Raw genomic sequence first — 16,401 nt, forward strand, 5'->3', positions numbered from 1 at the left:
CCGGGGAACAGCAGCTTACAGTGTGATGGAAATATATATATATATATATTTCATATAGATCTCACTTGCATATAAACTCATATATACTCACAGCTAATATATACACTATCAATTGCTTAGAATGGCTGACATAAACTGATATAAGCCAGACAGACTATTTGGGGCTTTTCAGGCAAAAGCGGAACAGCACCAGATGTACTAAGTGATGATCAGATGTCTCAACTTTGTCCTAGATGCAGAAAACGGAGACAGCTACACTTTAGTTGCTTAATCAGCATTCATATGTGCATTTGGAGCGCCCCCAGACACAGGGCCACGAGTTCTCGGTACCGGGCCTCTCTGGTTCGGTTCTGAGGCTGTCACGGTGGCTAGACCCGGTCCGCGACCCTGCTAAGGGGCGTCCAATAAAGGTGGTGCAGTCTGTCAGGGGTTCGTGACGCCACATGTGGTGTTCGGTCAGGGTGACCGACGCTGCTGTGGGGTACGCTGGGGTGATGGAATGGCAGCTGGATGGTATACCTTCCCACAGGTGAAGTATGTCCTCAGGGCTTCCCAGTAAGGTGGATGGTAATGGTGTAGGGTGCAGTCAATAACGAGGACACAGGGTTGCAGTCTCTTTACCTCTTTACTGAAGACTTCAGGATCCTCAATCCAGAGCACGCTTAACAGGGCTATCTGAGACCGGCCGGTCTGATGGGCACATCCAGAGTTTCCTTCGCAGATGGAAATCTTTGCCTACCACTAGCGCCTGTGTGTTGTAGTCCTACCCTGCTGAGCATTCGGAATAGTCCTCACAACTGCTGTTCTCGTTCGTTCGTTCTCTACAGCTCTCTCTCTCTTTGGTTCTAGATGTTACTAGTTTCTCGTCCCCCAGGAATGTTATGGCTAGGACGCACCTGTATGACGGGAAGGCTCGGAGCTCTTCCGGGACCCTAGAGACGCCCCTCTCCATGCATTGCCCCCTATGTCTTCGTAGGTGTAGTAAGGTAGACAGCCAACCTATAATTAACTGTCCTGCGGAGTTCGAAGTAAGGCCTAGAGTTAGTTACGCGCCTCAGTAGGATGTTGCCTCGGTCTCACGGCACGACTCCTACTGGTACTCCTTTGTGCTTGATCTCGTTTACACTGTTCCACAATATCCTTCCCTTCGTGTCTCTCTCTTGGATACCGCCGCGGGGTGTGCAGGCGCAGTTCCGTTACGTTCTGCTCTGTTCGCTAGGCACCTGCCAGGTTCCCACGCCTGACAGGGACCCCCCTGTGTCTTCTCCCTGCAACACCCCCTGCCACGGGATGTTGCCTGAATCCAACCCAGTCAGCTTCTGACTAACTTCCTCCCCAACCCCTAGTTTTACCAGTGTGAGGAGTGGCCCAATAAATAAAGCCTTTTTCTCCCCCTAGTGGCCGGAGTGTGAAGTGTAATGTGTTCTGGTGATACCTGGTCAGAAGAACTCCTTTAGTGCCATCAGACGTACCATCACTCCCCTTAGTGGCAGAGTGTCATACCGCAACGACCAGGTCTCTGGGGCGCTGCACATTAATCACAATATTCCATATATATTTAGATAATCAATAACAGAGGAGCTTGACAATATGGTAATTAACTAACCACCCCTAACTACCCTCTTTCTATATGCAATTTATAAAACCATGAATGTACAATAAACCGTCAGTATTGATGGAATGTTATGCTGTCACCATAGTGTACAGTCTCATTCTTGATGAGCGCTCAAAATACTCAGTCTTATTGGGAACGGCCGCAGCACACACAGGGATAGATTTATACAAACCAAATTTCCATAACAACAGTAGCGCTACTTCCCTGGCAGCCATCCGTGCACACGGAGGACAGTGTGCACTGTCCTCCGTGTGCACGTGTGGCACATTTTGTGGCCCATGTGTCCGGGTGAAGATGGACATGTCTGCGTGTTTTGCACATGGACACACGGTCCGTGAAAACACGCTGACATGTGCATAGACCCATTCATTTGAGAAAACTGTCACCACACGTACCAGAGACACTTACGTGTGAAACCGGCCTAAAGTAGTATTCTATTCAGCGATTCCTAAATGTGGGTCCCACCTCTGGTCAACTGCATCTATCCTGCGAAACACCATTTTGCATTTGTCATGAAAGCAGCTCTCTCTTGGAGTTTCCTTACAGCCTGGTCACAGAATCTTTTAAAGTGTAACCTAGGCAATGATGAGTAAACTATAAAATTAAAAATCTCTCAATTTTTGAAAACAGAGAGGATTTTTTAATAAGATGTGTGATGCAGTGACCCCTGTTACAGGTAAGGGGCGCTGCATGGTCTTCCCAGGATATGCATGGAGGCGTATTGAGGCCGTGAGAGTGCATGGCAGTTGTTCTGGGACCTGTAGTTCCACAAGTATAGCTGTTGGTATAATTATGAAGGGAGGCTGGCAGGGCTAGTTATGAGAGATGGGCGGATCAAACTAGCCACACACATACTTCCATCTAGGGGAGTGGTTACAAGTATATAATGTGACAAGGGTGTGGGTCACATGGTCTCTGAGTATGGATCAGAATGGCCTGTGCTGTAGGTCCTGGAGAGCCTATGTGCTGGGAGTGCTATCTCTCTGAATAGCACGTGGTGGGGCTTTGGACCTGGTGACCTGGGGTGTTGGATGAACGTCCTAAAGAGCACCTGGACCAGCCACATGCCTGTATGTGGACGGTTCCAGGTGGGGACGGACTCCCTGAATAGCGCACTGTAGAAAGCTTCTGTGTTGGGAGGTCCTGGGAGTAGGACTGGATCCCTGAAGAGTACATAGAGACCGTGGTCCTGGATGGTCTGTGTTGGAAGCTCCTCTGAGTGGAGTCTTCCTGGAAGCACCTGAGAGACCGTGGACCTGGACGGTCTGGGTTGGGGAAGCTACCGTCCTTCGGTGGCTCTGGACTGACTGATGTGTGCCTGCCAGGCAAGTTGGTGAACCCCGTAAGGCAGCTTTCCCGGGAGAGAGGACTGACAAGGAGTCAGCAGGTAAGGTACCATAGAGACTGTTGGTGCTTATGATATTCTATGAACTGTGCGGTCACCCACGGCAACTGGTTAGATAAGGATCAGCGTGTTTAGTGTCGCAAGCTGATGATGTGAAGCTTTATGTAAAGACTGTTTGCATTTGGTTAACGTTTCTATGGTTTATGACTGCTTAAATAAACCAAATAGACCGTTTGTGTGAGAAAACCGTGCCTGAGTGCTCGAATCCCGTACCAAGCGAGTGTCCAACACATGCGGTGAGCGCAATCTCACAGAGGTAAATTGAAAAGTTGACTCTTTTTACAAATAGATTGCAGTTTTACTAATTTAGTAGGATGATAAACCCACTTTAATGCCTGTAATCTTGTTCATTTTTTCATTATTAGAAATGATCGATGTTAACTGCAAAAATATAATAAAGAAAAGAAACAAATGTACATGGACCAGTCGAATACCAATTAAATAATACTTCCCTGCTAGCATGCTATCACACAAATACAGTAGTGCAGGTGACCTGCAGCAATTAGCGTTTTCAAAGGAAGTCGGATATCATAAAGCAGCCTGGCTTCCTTCCCGCTGGCTCCTACATTTACAATAGGACCATTGGTCCAGTTAATGTTCACTGCTCAGAAATGGGGACAGACAAGAGGGGGGATGCAAATGCATGCAAGAAAGCAGCAGGCTCTGTTCCTTGAATGTCCTCTCTATGTTCTCTGCATCTGAATACTTATTTGCCCTCACCCTTTCTCTCAGCTCCCAGTAATCCTCAGCACATTAATTAAACAGTACAATTAAGATTTTTGCTGTGTGTGAAATTAGGAAGAAAGAAAAAGATAAATGAATATGCAGCAGCACACAAGTAAGGAGATTGACAGGGCTGGAAGTGAATAATAGATTTGCAGATGAGTAGATTCTATCAAACTATCACACCTACATTTATTGAATAACATTTCTTAAAAAGAAAACACAAAACTGCGCTTACAGTTCAATGTGCTGAATCTCTGTGTATATGGTATGAAGCTGCTGCTATACGTCTATTATTGCTATCTTCTACATATGCCTTTGTGCAGCCATTCAGCAGCATAAGGTGGCGTTGACTACCACTAGTGGTGTAACTAGAGTCCGATGGGCCCAATGCAAAATTTGGACGTGGAACCTCACCACCACCACCTTTCCTTCATGTTGGTCAGATGTATGACCGTTGTCCTAAATCCTATAAGGACATACAGTATGTGTTGCCATCCTCCCCCATTATGTAGTAATGTCCCCCATCCTGGGCCCCTTCCAAGTATATATATCCTCAGTGGCATATCCAGGGGGGGCAGCCGGGGCATGTGCCCCGGGCGCAGCCGTCAGGGGGGCGCCAGCAGGCCGACTGATGCGGTGGTCCAAGGAGGAGGCTCCCCGTCAGCGGAATTCTGCCGCCCCCACGCTGAGATTCTTCCGTTCTCTGAGGCGGCTGTCAAATTGACAGCCGGCTCAGAGAAAGTGCTGCGCGTTGGTTCCCAAGGATGTACTAGCGTCTTCAGACGCTAGTACCCTTGATCTATGCCCTGACCGCCACCGGCACTTCCGCATCAGTCAAGCGCCAGCAGCGTGATCAGGTCACATGATCACGCTGCTGACGTCACTCGCCGGCTCTTCACAGGCAGCCTTGCGTTTTGTGGTAAGTGCTCCAGCTCCAGACGGCTGGGTAATGGAGGCTGGAGCTGAAGACACCGAACTGCCAGAAGGAGAGATGCGGCCTGTGCTGTATACTACTATGCGGGCTGTGCAATATACTACTGTGTGGGCTGTGCTGTATACTACTATGTGGGCAGTGCTGTATACTACTGTGTGGGGGGTGCTGTATACTACTATGTGGGCTGTGCTATATACTACTATGTGGGCTATGCTGTATACTACTGGGGGCAGTGCTGTATACTACTATGTGGGCAGTGCTGTATACTACTGTGTGGGCAGTGCTGTATACTACTGTGTGGGCTGTGCTGTATACTACTGTGTGGGCTGTGCTGTATACTACTATGTAGGCTGTGCTGTATACAACTATGTGGGCTGTACTGTATACTGCTACGTGGGCTGTGCTGTATACTACTGTGTGGGCTGTGCTGTATACTACTGTGTGGGCTGTGCTGTATACTACTATGTAGGCTGTGCTGTATACAACTATGTGGGCTGTACTGTATACTGCTACGTGGGCTGTGCTGTATACTGCTACGTGGGCTGTGCTGTATACTGCTAAGTGGGCTGTGCTGTATACTGCTACTTGGGCTGTGCTGTATACTGCTACGTGGGCTGTGCTGTATACTACTGTGTGGGTGGTGCTATATACTACTATGCGGGCTGTGCTATATACTACTAAGCGGGCTGTGCTGTATACTACTATGTGGGCAGTGCTGTATACTACTGTATTCCTCAGATTTCTCCACCACATGCAACTACACCCAGGAAGAGAGGGGATGGGGGCAGAAATCAGGACATTATGGGGGCATAAGAAATCTGAGCACATTATAGGGGCAGAAATCTGAGAACATTATAGGGGGCAGAAATCTGAGGGGGGGCGCCAAACTGACCCTTTGCCCCGGGTGCAGGAAGAGCTAGATACACCTCTGTATATCCTGGTATATATGTCCCTCATCCTGGGCCCATCCTGGTAAATATGTCCCCCATCCTCGTATACATGTCCCCCATCCTGGTATCTATGTCCTCCTTCCTGGGTCCCTTACTGGTTTACATGTCCCCTATCCTGGTATCTATGTCCTCCATCCTGGGCCCCTTTCTGGTATTTATATTCTCCATTCTGCCTCTGCATAAAAAAATAAACATTGTACTCATATTTCTCAGGTCCCTTGACGTACGGCATCCTCTTCTGTAGAAGGGACAGAGGCTGGCAGCTGACATCAGTGCGCCTACAATGGTGATGCATGACATCACGGCAGTAGCATAGCTACCAGGGGGGGCAGAGGCCCGGTGCTCTGAGGGGGCCCACCCGGAGCAACACTACTGTAACTGTATTGGCGCGTGCAGCGCACCGATACAGTTACCTTCTGTGGCAGAGCAGGGAAAATTAATCTCCCAGCTCTTCCGCTATGGGGCCCCTGAGCAGACGGGGGGCCCCGATGCCAGCAATGGGCCCTCCGCCATCATCTGAAGATCAGCTGCACTGGCATTAAGCCGATACAGCTGACCGCAATGATGGGAGAAGGAGCGCTGCACTCCTTCTGCCATCATCCCCCTGATGTTGCCGACACTGACAGTGGGTGAGATGACGTCACTGCCTGGTGCCTGCTGTCAGGAGATCAGCGGGAGCAGCGCAGGAACCAGGAAGAAGAGAGGTGAGTATTTATTTATTTATTTTTTTATAGGTGCTGCCGCCTTATTACAGGGTCTGCCTATGGGGGGGCTGCCTTATTACAGGGTCTGACTATGGGGGCTCCCTTATTACAGGGTTTGACTATGGGGGTACTGCCTTATGTTACGCCGCCTAATACTTACCTGTCCGGCCGGCGCGCTCCCGATACTCCTTCTCGCTCTCCTTTCTCTGGCTTCTCGGGCACTCGTCCTTTCTGCGGTCGCCGCTATGGCTTCTGGGAGGTCATGACCCGGTGGCTCCGCCCCCAGTATGGCGGGTACTTTTTCCCAGCATCTGTCATGTAAGACGCCTTTGCGTCTATTGTGTTCGCTGGCTCCTTGCTGGTGTCTCCTTAGGTTCTTTGGCTCTAGTCTCTGCTCCTCTCGCTTTCACTCAGTCTTGACTCGTCTCTGTTTGCCGTCCCTGTCAGTCCTGTGTTCCTGCCGTCCCTGCCAGTCCTGTGTTCCTGCTGTGCCTACCAGTCCTGTGTTCCTGCCGTGCCTACTAGTCCTGTGTTCCTGCCGTACCTGCCAGTCCTATGTTCCTGCCGTCCCTGCCAGTCCTGTGCTCCTGCCATCCCTTCCAGTCCTGTGCTCCTACCATCCCTGCCAGTCCTGTTGTGAATTCTGTGATCAAGCTCCCTCCTGTGGTCACGAGTGGTACTGCGGCTTCTGAGTTTCCTTTCTCAGGTGATGAGGTTAAGTCGTTAGGTGCTGCTCTATTTAACTCCACCTAGTGCTTTGATCCTGGCCTCCAGTCAATGTTCTAGTATTGGTCTTGCTTCCTCCTGGAACGTTCCTGTGGCCTGTCTGCTCAGCATAAGCTAAGTTCTGCTTGTGTTACTGTTGTTGCTTATTTTCTGTCCAGCTTGCTTTTTTGGGTTTGCTTGCTTGCTGGAAGCTCTGAGACGCAGAGGGAGCACCTCCGTACCGTTAGTCGGTGCGGAGGGTCTTTTTGCCCCTCTGCGTGGTTGTTTGTAGGTTTTTGTGTTGACCGCAAAGCTATCTTTCCTATCCTCGGTCTATTCAGTAAGTCGGGCCTCACTTTGCTAAATCTATTTCATCTCTGTGTTTGTATTTTCATCTTAACTCACAGTCATTATATGTGGGGGGCTGCCTTTTCCTTTGGGGAATTTCTCTGAGGCAAGGTAGGCTTATTTTTCTATCTTCAGGACTAGCTAGTTTCTCAGGCTGTGCCGAGTTGCATAGGGAGCGTTAGGCGCAATCCACGGCTACCTCTAGTGTGGTTTGATAGGTTTAGGGATTGCGGTCAGCAGAGTTTCCACGTCTCAGAGCTCGTCCTATGTTTTGTGGTTTTTTCAGGTCACTTGTGTGCTCTGAACTTCAAGGTCCATTGTGGTTCTGAATTACCTATACATAACACAGTCCTGTGTTCTTGCCGTCCCTGCGTTCCTGCCGTCCCTGCCAGTCCTGCATTCCTGCTGTACCTACCAGTCCTGTGTTGCTGCCTGTCCTGTGTTTACAGCTGTCCCTGCCAATCCTGCGTGCCTGCCTATCCTGTGTTCCTGCCGTATCCACCAGTCCTGTGTTCCTGTCGTTCCCTGCCAAACAGTTCTTTTCGTCATACCGGTCAGTACTCTGTCCATGCAGTCTCTGCCCGTCCTGTTTCTCCGCTGTTCGGGTCACCTCGGTGGCTCCGTCTCTCTCCCGTCTGCTGTCCTTCTTTGGTTCAGTCCACAGTCGTCCCTTTGGCTCAGGCAGTTGGGCCTGTCCCAAACACTCCCTGCACAGGGGGTGGCGCTATCTGGTCCACTCATCCTCGGGGACTCTGAAGCCGCGTCCCAGAGGGTCCACTACTCGAGTTCTTATACCTTATTACAGGGTCTGACTATAGGTGCTGCCTTTTTACAGGGTCTGCCTATAGGGGTACTGCCTTATTACAGGGTCTGACTATGGGGGTGCTGCCTTATTACAGGGTTTGCTGCCTTATTACAAGGTTTGCTGCCTTATTACAGGGTCTGCCTATAGGGGTGTGGCCTTATTACAGGGTCTGACTGTGGGGGTGCTGCCTTATTACAGGGTCTGACTATGGGGGTGCTGCCTTATTACAGGGTCTGCCTATGGGGGTGCTGCCTTATTACAGGGTCTGCTTATGGGGGTGCTGCCTTATACTACAGAGTCTGCCTATAGGGGTGCTGCCTTATTACAGGGTCTGCCTATATGGGGGTGCTGCCTTATTACAGTGTCTGCCTATGGGGGCTGCCGTATGCTATAGAGTCTGCCTATGGGGAGCGCATTATACTATATTGTGGACTATTTGGTGCATTATGGTACTGTATATAGAGGCTATCTAGGGGGCCATCATACAGAATGGAGAGTACAGTGTGGGGGTCATTATACAGTGTTGGAGCCATCAAACAGTTTGGGGGCTACTAAGGAGTCAGTATACTGTGTGGGTGGTACTATACAGTGAGGGGGCATTATACTGTGTATAAGAGAGCATCATGCTGTGTATAGGGGAGCTGTACAGGGGGGGACTCGGGACATTATTAAATGTAAAGTGGGCACTTATTGTTATAGGGGAACTCAGGTTACTATGGCTATCAAAGGGGCACACAGGACATTATTACTTTCTAGGGAGCAAAATATGGGCGCTGTTTTCTACGGCACTTGCATCCGTCATTACTATATTATAGAGGGGTGCTTTAGAATTTAGAGGGCACAGAGAACCACACAGCAGGTGCAGTAATAGGGACACATACGGCAGCAGCGGCTCAGTATTGGGGTATCAGGTGCAGTAATAGGGACACATAGGGCAGCAGCGGCTCAGTATTGGGGTATCAGGTGCAGTAATAGGGACACATAGGGCAGCAGCGGCTCAGTATTGGGGTATCAGCAGGATGAGGAGTTTGTGCAGGTTGGGAATAGATGGTGATGGGGCTGGAATATGAGATGTGAAATGTGTCTTTGTTGTATTCTCTGCAGCCGAGTTGTGGCTGGAAGAAGTTGTCATGTCGGTCTGGGCCAGATGGAAAAGACGGGAAAAATGAACGATTCCATCAGAAAGAACATCAGCGGTAAGACATTATCTGTAACTGTGCTGTGATCTGTTATATGTTCTGTAGGGCTGGTATTTATCACTGACCATATGGCGGTAATATCCATATTGGTCTTTATATAGAGATTATCTTCAGTAATAGCACAGTCATCTGCTGAGGTTCTCCTCCACTATTAGGGTGCGTCACTCAGTTGTAATCAAGGTTATCTGGTTAGGGGCCCACTCAGAAGCTTCGCCCCCCCCTGAGCCAAAACCCTAGCTCCGCCTCTGCATCACGGTCATGTGATGCTAGCGACTAGCTTCTCAACGTCAGCTTAGGCCTCTGATTGGCTGGCGATGTGTATTGCATCTGAATGTAGACACATTCCCAGCTGAAGTACGTGCTGGTGTCTGCGATTCCCCCCCTGTTGCATGGGCAATGGGGCCCCATAGCAAAATACCCAATTGGACCTCCCCAAAAAAATATTGGTTGGCGACATAGAAGAGCATATACTACAATTTTGCAGTTTGCAAGCCTTACAAAGTAATTTTGCCCCTATTGAAGCCCCTTAGTGTTCTAAGGGGCTTCAATAGCCTCCACTAGCACTCCAAACAGTATAATGGACCCACATATAGCCCTTCACACAATATAATGGTCCCCAGACAGTATAATGGTCCCACACATAGCCCTCCGCACAGTATAATGGCCCAAACACAGTATAATGGTTCACTGTACAACTCTACACATAGCACTCCAAATAGTATGATGGCCCCACAAATATATAGTATGACACCATACAAATAGCCCTCTACATAGTTTGATGGCCATACATTTAGCTCTTCACATAGTATAATGGCCCTACAAATAGTTCTCTACATAGTACGATCTGTCATTTCTATTCTGCATTCTATTCCATTACATGTCACACTGATTGTGCACACGGATGGCACATGTATGGTACATATGGACACACATGTAGCACATGCACTGTACACATGGACACAGATAGCACCAGTACTGGTTTTTCCTGTACCAGATATATCAGTGATGGAGGCCTTTTTCATACAGTGAAAAAAAGGTATACCCCTGCATAGGCAGAAAGGCCACTCTTTTGGTATGAGTGTGAACTGAAATCTGAGCAGAGCATAAAATATAAACATTTCAGCATACCTGAGAAAATGAATGTACTGTCATATCAAACTTCTGCCTATTTTGTGATACATTCTGCACATGATCTCCGTTGTTTTAGGTTATGAAAGGATCATCACAATATCCAGAAGTCCTGCTAAGTTCTTAAAGACATACGGTAAATATATATATTTTTATTTCTATTTTTAGCAATCTCTAATAGTAATTATGTAAAGCACATGCACAAACTTTTCAGATTATCAGCAGGTTGAATTATCTTTTCACTGAGTTTTAATTAAACAGCTTGCTTTTTCCCAGGTGTGATGCCACCTTGTGTTGGAAGTGTTGGGAGCTTGCGCCTCACACAAACCAGAAATATACTTGACTATATAACACTATGGCATTTACTGGATGACTTCTGTGTAGCACCTACGTATTCAAATAGAAATTAACACTGTCTATTGAATTTCATTATGCAGTGCATATCATATCGGAAATGACTATATGTGGGCAAATCGCTTAAAATATGGGCATGAGTTTTCCACACTCAAGATAGCGGAAAAAATGTAATTATAATGAAAATGTCATGATATAATATAACCCCAATCAATTTGGGGGAAGTGGGGCTGGTGAGAAGAATGGCTTATAAAGGAACACACCACGTCACCTGTCCTGGGATGCTAGAGTGTAATAGCATGCACCAACAGGGGCATCTGTTTTAGGACTTGGACACATGCTTGATTTGCTCGGACGAGTGCTATCTGTAGTTTTCACCGATAGCACATGTTCGATTTTTTTTCCTCTGACTGTGTCTTGAGTAAAAATCTGAGACACGTATGATTTTGGTCCAAGTATGGATCAAAATTGGCAATGCAAGTCTATGGGTCCATGAAAAAAAATTGGACGGCACTCGGATGACATCCAAGTACAATCTGATTTTGATGGACTGACAGAATAGAGATACTTTTTTTTTCTCTCCACGTCCGAGAAAAACCGATGCCATTCTGATCGAATTCTAATGAAAGTCTGATCAGAACATTGGGACCATTTTTCTCAGATGTGGAGAAACCTGTTGTGTGACCCTACTCTTTCTCTTGATTCTAGTGAGACATAACCTTCTCCACCAGGTTGAATTCATCTACCATGCACAAAATCACCTGCATGGCAATGCCGTTACCCTCTTGTAAGACAATATAGAAAATACATATTAGAAGAAAAAGCGCCAAGCTTTTATTGTTTTCTTCTTCAATGATAATTTATATTTAACATTTAAATGCAAACATCGCTATAAGGCCTCATTCACATATCCTGGTGATTCCTCTACATGAAAATGAGATCTGTGGTCCGTGTCTGTGTGCCATCCGTATGTACATATGTGACATCTCTGTGACACGGATAGGGAAAGCAGTGCAGTTCGTGCTGATCCCAGGCTCCGGCTGCTGAAGGTGTTTTGTTTAATTCCAAATAAAGGATTTGTTCTTGCTGTGTGTTTATTTTAAAACTTACTATGGGGGTTAGTAATCAGGGTATTTTATAGAGGCTTCTCCATTACTAATCCCTGGGTTTGATGTCAGCTGCCAATACAAAGGCGACATTAACCCCAATCCTATTACCCCACTTGCCACCACTAGAGGGCAAATGAGAAGAGTATGGATAAGTACCAGATTTGGTGCATCTTATGGATGTGTCATTTCTGGGGCAGTTGATGTTCGTAGCCTGATGGTGGCAATATCTATGGACCCTTTGAAGGCTATTACTATGAACCCAGAGCTGTCTGTTTAGCCTTTGTTGGCTTGAATTTATAGGGGGACCCTACATTAATTTTTTTTTAGGGTCCTTGTAAATTCACTTGGGAACCTTTTGGGAGATTGTCCCTTTTCCCAGATTATTAACATCAGCCCCTAGATATGGGCTTTCCCTCTGCTGGTTATGAAAATTATGCAGGAGCCCACATCATTTTTTTTTTATGTAATTCTTTATTTTACAGAGGAGATACATAGTGGTTGGTGAATACAACTCCCATTAGTGTCTCCTGGTCGTCCTGATCTCAGGAAGACCAACTGACCATGATGAGAGCTATTTTCAGCAGCTGGTGCCTGGGAATAGCGCAAACTGTACCGCTTCATCCCAAGTGCCAGTACGTGTCACGCAGATGACACATGGATATCATCAGTGTGCACGTGTGCGGCATGCATCTTGTCTGTGTGAAAAATCTGACATTTGTGCACAACCATTGACCACAATAGGTGTGCGTGTATCCGTATTTCCAGCCCTTACAAAAAAGGACCGCAAACAGACATAAAAAACAGAAGGGGGCTGAATACAGAAATTGAGCAATGAAAATGTTATATTCACTCTGAGCAGCAATAACTACTAAGTCCTCAGAGAAAAACCACCATAAAAACCTCTAAAATCAGCTCCATAATCAGGCAATGGCTGAGGAAGGGGTGTGCCCCTGAAACATAATAAGATGGCGCGTTGTGTTACACATTGAAACTTTCTCAACTAGTGGCAGATGCACAAGACCTTAGGTTTTTCTCTAAGGACTCAGTAATTATTGCTGCTCGGGGTGGATATATCATGTCTTTATAGCTCAATTTTTGTATCATAGCTATATATGCACTTATACGATGAATATATTATCACTGATGATAAAAGCAATTACCACTTGGCGTTTTTTTCTTATTTTTCGCTTTTGAGATGGAGGATTTGGAGATATCCTTGTTCATACACAGCAAGGGTGTTATGAAGATCTAGATATGTATATAGAAAATACTTCCACAGATTTAAGGAGATGGCGTATTTCCTATTGTTATGGGCTCACATAGTGAGGTGGATTCTCTAACCCAGGGGTCCCCAACTCCAGTCCTCAAGGCCCACCAACATGTCATGTTTTCAGGATTTCCTTAGTCTTGCCCAGGTAATAATTGCATCACCTGTGCAATGCAAAGGAAATCCTGAAAACATGACCTGTTGGTGGGCCTTGAGGACTGGAGTTGGGGACCCCTGCTCTAACCTGTAGGTCAGGAGGAACAGCACAGACCAAAGGCGATGGAACAGTGGAACGGGTCTTGCTTGATAGTATCTGGATCTGTGAAGACCAGAATAGCAGGATATGCAGGACTGAAGACAGATAAGACAGAGCAGGAAGCGCCAGATAAAGTAGAGACTGTCAAGTGTGATTATATGGGATCAGGAGATGTAAAAAGAATGTGATATCTTCCAGCAGGGATGCAGTTAATCACAGGAATAACAGAAATATGTGCAGTCTGGTATCTACCAGTACGTGGTTGCTGAGAGCAATGCTGTCTCCATACTCAGTCAGACAGCACATGGCTGCCAGAGTTGGCCTTAAAAGGCCTTGGGTGATGATGTCTGAGGTGATTGCTGAGTTACCATAGTAACCCAGCATGGACTAGCATAAAGTGATGTGGTCATAGGTAAGCAAAAAAGATCCAGCATCTGAGCTAAAACAAGTGAGTAATCTATTTTTTACATATCTACATCAACACCTTCCTTTTCCACGTACAGTACAGACCAAAAGTTTGGACACACCTTCTCATTTAAAGATTTTTCTGTATTTTCTTGACTATGAAAATTGTAAATTCACACTGAAGGCATCAAAACTATGAATTAACACATGTGGAATTATATACTTAACAAAAAAGTGTGAAACAACTGAAAATATGTCTTAGATTCTGGGTTCTTACAAGTAGCTACCTTTTGCTTTGATGACTGCTTTGCACACTCTTGGCATTCTCTTGATGAGCTTCAAGAGGTAGTCACCGGCAATGGGCTTCCAACAATCTTGAAGGAGTTCCCAGAGATGCTTAGCACTTGTTGGCTCTTTTTCCTTCACTGATATGATGCGGTGGTTTAGGAGCAACATGGAACGAGCTCTGAAGGAAGTGGTAACTGTACTGACCGCAGTCCCTAAGCTCAACACAACACTAGAAGTAGCCATGGGGTGCTCCTAACTCTCCCTAGGCACCTCGTCACCGCCTAAGAGCTAACTACCCCTAAAGATAGAAGCAGGAAAACTATCTTGCCTCAGAGAAAATCCCCAAAGGATAGATTAGCCCCCCACAAAAAATGACTGTGACTGGAGAGGGAAAAGACATACACAGAATGAAACCAGGATGAGCACAGGAGGCCAGTCTAACTTGATAGATAGGACAGGATGGAATACTGTGTGGTCAGTATAAAACACTACAAAAATCCACGCAGAGTTTACTAAAAATCTCCACACCTGACTAAAGGTGTGGAGGGTAAATCTGCTTCCCAGAGCTTCCAGCAAGACAGAATTAATTCTTACTGATAACGCTGGACAAACATAGAAGCACAGAACAGATAAGTCCACAAACTGTGAACAGAAAAGAGCAAGCAAAAACTTAGCTTTGCTGAACTGGTCAGGATAACAGGGAACTCCAAAGAGATGTGAATCCAACCAGGAACCATTTACAAGTGGCACTGGCTGAAGGACAGAGCCAGGCATAAATAGCCGAGCAGAAAAGACGATCAGTGGAAGCAGCAGAAGACAGCTAACTCCAAGGAGCAGCCATACCACTAGAAACCACAAGAGGGAGCCCAAGAGCAGAACTCACAAAAGTGCCACTTACAACCACCGGAGGGAGCCCAAGAGCGGAATTCACAACACTTCACTCTGCCGTTCAGCTCACCACTAACCATCTCGATTGGGTTCAGGTCTGGTGACTGTGGAGGCCAGGTCATCTGGCGTAGCACCCCATCACTCTCCTTCTTGGTCAAATAGCCCTTACACAGCCTGGAGGTGTGTTTGGGGTCATTGTCCTGTTGAAAAATAAATGTTGGTCCAACTAAACGCAAACCGGATGGAATAGCATGCCCCTGCAAGATGCTGTGGTAGCCATGCTGGTTCAGTTCAGTATGCCTTCAATTTTGAATAAATTCCCAACAGTGTCACCAGCAGAGCACCCCCACACCATCACACCTCCTCCTCCATGCTTCACGGTGAAAACCAGGCATGTAAAGTCCATCCGTTCACCTTTTCTGCGTCGCACAAAGACACTGTGATTGGAACCAAAGATCTCAAATTTGGACTCATTAGACCAAAGCACAGATTTCCACTGGTCTAATGTCCATTCCTTGTGTTCTTTAGCCCAAACAAGTCTGTTTTGCTTGTTGCCTGTCCTTAGCAGTGGTTTCCTAGCAGCTATTTTACCATGAAGGCCTGCTGCACAAAGTCTTCTCTTAACAGTTGTTGTAGAGATGTGTCTGCTGCTAGAACTCTGTGTGGCAAGTAAACCTACAAAAGGCCCTGAGAGCTACCAGAGGGCAAGCCCCGTCAGCCAATACATATAAACCAAAAAAAAAGGAAGAACCGAACACCCACTAAGTGCGGAAATGGATACTAAATATGACTAAACGGATGACAAAGCATCAGATATAGTGATATACAGAAGATCCATACCATCTGTGTGGCATTGACCTGGTCTCTAATCTGAGCTGCTGTTAACCTGCGATTTCTGAGGCTGGTGACTTGGATAAACTTATCCTCAGAAGCAGAGGTGACTCTTGGTCTTCCTTTCCTGGGACGGTCCTCATGTGAGCCAGTTTCTTTGTAGCGCTTGATGGTTTTTGCCACTGCACTTGGGGACACTTTCAAAGTTTTCCCAATTTTTCGTACTGACTGACCTTCATTTCTTAAAGTAATGATGGCCACTCGTTTTTCTTTACTTAGCTGCTTTTTTCTTGCCATAATACAAATTCTAACAGTCTATATCAGCTGTGTATCCACCAGACTTCTGCACAACACAACTGATGGTCCCAACCCCATTTATAAGGCAAGAAATCCCACTTATTAAACCAGACAGGGCACACCTGTGAAATGAAAACCATTCCCGGTGACTACCTCTTGAAGCTCATCAAGAGAATGCCAAGAGTGT

This window comes from Ranitomeya imitator, chromosome 7 (assembly GCF_032444005.1).
Source record: "Ranitomeya imitator isolate aRanImi1 chromosome 7, aRanImi1.pri, whole genome shotgun sequence".
NCBI lineage: Eukaryota > Metazoa > Chordata > Amphibia > Anura > Dendrobatidae > Ranitomeya > Ranitomeya imitator.